At 37.8% G+C, this 4,328-nt stretch overlaps 1 non-coding gene across 1 annotated transcript; it reads right to left on the bottom strand.

The window, feature by feature from the left end:
* Positions 1-3,983: 3,983 nt before the first annotated feature.
* On the bottom strand, positions 3,984-4,090 carry LOC120269743. Its single transcript, XR_005539381.1, has one exon. It is a non-coding gene; the product is annotated as a small nucleolar RNA R71 (small nucleolar RNA).
* Between the last annotated feature and the right edge of the window lie 238 nt (positions 4,091-4,328).

A 4,328-nucleotide genomic window follows, 5' to 3' on the forward strand; every position in this document is an offset into this window, starting at 1 on the left:
TTTTCAGTTTTCAATCGAAATCCTAATCCTTTGTTTTCTTTTTGGAATGATTCAGTTTTTTTAATCAAAACCCTAATCCTATCTTTTGTTTTGGAATTTTTTTCTATTTTTAATCAAAACCTTAATCCTTGTTTTCTTTGTGTATTGCCTATTATTTTTTAAAAAACACCTAAACCTATGTTTTCCTTCCCTAATGTCTCCTATTTTTCAATTAAAAACTGAATCCTATTTCTTCTTTTCTTAATGTCTCATATTTATCAATTTTGATTCAAAAATGTAATCCAACCTTTTCTTTTGGCAATATCTGCTATTTTTAATGAAAATAATAATCCTACGTTTTCTTTCGTTATGTTTCCTATTTTTCAATCAAAACCCTAATCCAATGTTGTTTCGGAATGGCTCCTTTTTTTGTCAAAACCCTAATACTATGTTTACTTTGGGGAATGGTTGCTATTTTTTATTCAAAACCTTAATCCTATGTTTTCTTTTCGGAATGTCTACTATTTTTTAATCAAAACTCTAATCCTAGATTTTCTTATGGCAATTTGTGATATTTTTCAGTTTTGAATCAAAACCCTAATCATATGTTTTACTTTTGGAATGCCGAATCAAAACCCTAATCATGTGTTTATTTTTCCGGAATGGCTCTAGTCTTTTAATCAAAACTTGAATCCTATATTTTCTTTTCACTGTGTCTCCTATTTATCAGTTTTGAATCAAAAACCTAATCCTATGTTTTCATTTCAAAATGTGTACTATTTTTTAGTTTTCGATCAAAACCCTAATACTTTGTTTTCTTTACAAAATGTCTCATTATTTGAATTAAAAAACCTACTCCTATATTTTGTTTTGGGAATCTCTCCTAATTTTTTATGAAAACTCTAATCTTATATTTTCTATTTAGAATGCCTCCTATTTTTGAATTAAAATCATAATCCTATGTTTTCTTTTCAGAATGCCTTCTATCTTTCAATAAAAAACTAGATCCTATATTTTGTTTTTTTAATGTTTAATATTTATCAATTTTGATTCAAAAACCTAATCCTTTTTTGGTAATGTCATCTATTTTTGAATTAAAACACTAATTCTAAGTTATTTTTCAATCAAAATCGTAATCCTATGTTTTCCTATAGGGATTCTCCTATTTTGAATCAAAAATAAAATCTTATTCTTTTTTGTCGCATTGTCTGCTATTTTTGAATCGAAACATTAATCCTATGTTGTTTTTTGAATGTCTATTATTTTAAATTAAATACCTAATCTATGATTTCCAATAGTAATGTGTCATAATTTTTTAGCTTTGATTCAAAACACTAATCCTATATTTTCTTTTTGAAATGCTTACTATATTTGAATGTTTGCTATTTTTAAGTCAGAACTATAATCCTATGCTTTCTTTTTGGAATATGTCCTATTTTTTAGTTTGAAATTGATAAGTGCTTGTGCGGTATGAATGCGAAGCGTTCATTCCTTATGTTGAGCATTACTTTTCTCGGGTTTTTACACCAATATGTGTGTTTTTATGTTACTTTTATGCAGGTAGGGTTGTGAGGCCGAGTATGAAGGAAAGAAGTCAATGTGGATCACAATGCACCGATTTTGGAGGAAATCTTGCTAAGGTTCAAACGCGAAGACATAGGTCGGATGTGAGATGCTAGAGTGTGTGCCAACCTCCTCGTATTTGAGTTTGGCACATCCATTTGGAGGGGCACAAAGGCAGTCACACTCGAGCATTCCGACTTATGCACATAGAACAAGAGCTCCACCAACTTGCCTATCATTTAAGAAGCAAGTGATCCACGACGTGAACGTGTGTCCGTTTGCGTTACTCCGATGAAAGTATGGATTCGGGAAGCTATTCGGACCCAGTATCATGTAGCGAGAACTGCAGACAAAATCGGGTAACAAAGTCATCGTAGCGACCTTTGTTCACAGCCGGTCGAGAAAACATGAGTTCAGAGAATCCACAGGGCGTGTGGAAATTATCCACGCCCGTGTGGAAATTCCGCACGGGCGCGTGAAGCATCCACGCCCGTGTAGTCTCCCGATTCCAGCCCTATTTAAAGCCGAATCAGCCCCGATTTTAGTATTCTTTTCTCCATCTTTTCCCCAACTTGAGAGAGGGCTTCGGCTAGGGTTTTGAGGGGTATTGGCCAAGGTTTTGAAAAGGTTCTATGGCTCTAACATCGTCATTCCTTAGGAAGAAGGTTGGTAGGGGAGCTTCCGTCGAGGCGTATCATATACCGGATGAAGGAATCCTTGGACGACGAGTAGAGGACTTTCCACAAGACCATCGACACGACTATCGAGAGGGTTTCTTTATGTATTCATTGCTTTTACATTCCATTTCATTGATTGTACTTAGCTCCATAGAGAGCTAAACCGCTAGTGGGTACTTTGGTATTTGTGAACCCTAGGATATATTTGTTACTTTGAATCTTTTTATTATGCTTTCAATAAATTGATGTTGATTGTGAGTTCCAACCTTGAATGCTTGATTGTATGAACATTGCCCTTAGAGTGACACTAGGGTTGAGAGTTCTCGTTGGTAATCTTGTGAGTGAGTGACACACCAAGAGCGTTAGACAAAGCTAGGTTGGAGAGGGTTGAGAGGGTGAGTCGAGAGGTACAGGAGCATCCCCTTTCCTCTCCGATGTGATAGATTCTACCTCCGTTGCTCGAGTTCTTTGCAGCCATAATAGAGTGAATGGTCTAAGGGATGAACTTCCGCTGGGGCTTAGTTGCGCGTGCAATGGAGTGAAGCGTTGAGGTGATCTTAGTATGTAAGGCTTAATCGTGGTTAGGGACCTTCCACCTGGACCAAAGGGTTAGGTCTATAATTAGGAAGAGATTTATCACTTGGAATCCCTAGAGCTCATTGCAACTGTATGCGAGTGCGATGTTGAGAGGTTATCTAATCTCTCCTCCAGGACATGTATAGAGTTAGGCATAGTTGACCTTAGAATTGGAACTATGTAATTAAGGATTTCCATGACTCACCATCGCATTGATTAGGAAGCATAATAGAGGGTTCTTGCACTTAAAACAATTATCCTAGGCGGAGCATTATTCGGGTACCCCATCTTTATCGATTACCTTACCCCTTTCTTTACTTTTGCTTTCTTACTTGTTGTTTTTATTGTTGAGAATTGAATCATTGTCACACTTATCATAATTGATCTTTCACATAGCTAAGAATCGAATTAAGTATTTTTATTCCCTATTCCCTATGGATTCGATACCCGCTCATCCGGGATTATTACTTCGACAAACCCGTGCACTTGCGGGATATACGTAAGGGAACCTTGTCAAGTTTTTGGCGTCGTTGCCTGGGAATAGGCGTTTAGAGATACTTTGCACTTTGTTTTCATAGCTATTTCACCATACATTATATTTCCTATCTTCTTTTTCTAATATCATTCTGATTTCTTTTTCGTTCTTTTTGGGTGAAGCTCTAGGTTATGACCCGAGGAAATCACTCAATATTGATTGAAGGAGATCCTGAGCTTGAACGTACACTTAGAAGAAAAGGGAAAGAGCCTGTACAAGAACAGTCTAATCCAGCTTATTTGGAAGTAGAAGAATCTGAAAACATGGCAGAACAAAATGAGCAACAGCGAACATTATCTGATTATGCCGGACCTTTAGTGTTGGGGACACAATCAAGTATTGTGCATCCCCCGATTACAGCTCAGAACTTTGAGCTAAAGCCGGCATTCATCCACATGTTGCAGTAATCCACAAAATTCAATGGTTTGGCCGATGAGGATCCAAACAGTCACATAGAGAGCTTTCTCGAGGTGTGTGATATGCTAAAGATAAATGGGGTGACGGATGATACCGTCAAATTGAGAGCCTTCCCATTTTCCCTAAAGGGGAGAGCGAAGTAGTGGCTACACTCGTTACCTAGAGCGTCAATCACAACGTGGGAGGAGATGGTGGAAGCTTTTTTAGCTCGTTATTTTCCTCCCGGAAAATCAGCAAAACTTAGGAACGATATCTCATCCTTTGTTTAGTTTGAATTGGAGTCTTTATTCGAGACCTGGGAAAGGTTCAAGGAGCTCCTGAGAAAGTGCCCGCAACACGGATTCCCGGAGTGGATGATTGTTCAAACCTTTTAAAATGGTTTGAACCCGAGTACAAGGCAACTGTTGGGTACGGCAGCAGGAGGTACCTTAGGAAGCAAGACCCCCGATGAGGCCCGTCTGTTGATTGAATAAATGGGGTTAAATAGCTACCAATGGAATGCTAGGGAGAAGAAAAAAAGATGGCGGTGACTAATTGCACGGGTGTGGTGGAGGACATGCTCCCTCGATTGCCCGATCTCT

This window comes from Dioscorea cayenensis, chromosome 9, assembly GCF_009730915.1.
Source record: "Dioscorea cayenensis subsp. rotundata cultivar TDr96_F1 chromosome 9, TDr96_F1_v2_PseudoChromosome.rev07_lg8_w22 25.fasta, whole genome shotgun sequence".
NCBI classification, from domain to species: domain Eukaryota; kingdom Viridiplantae; phylum Streptophyta; class Magnoliopsida; order Dioscoreales; family Dioscoreaceae; genus Dioscorea; species Dioscorea cayenensis.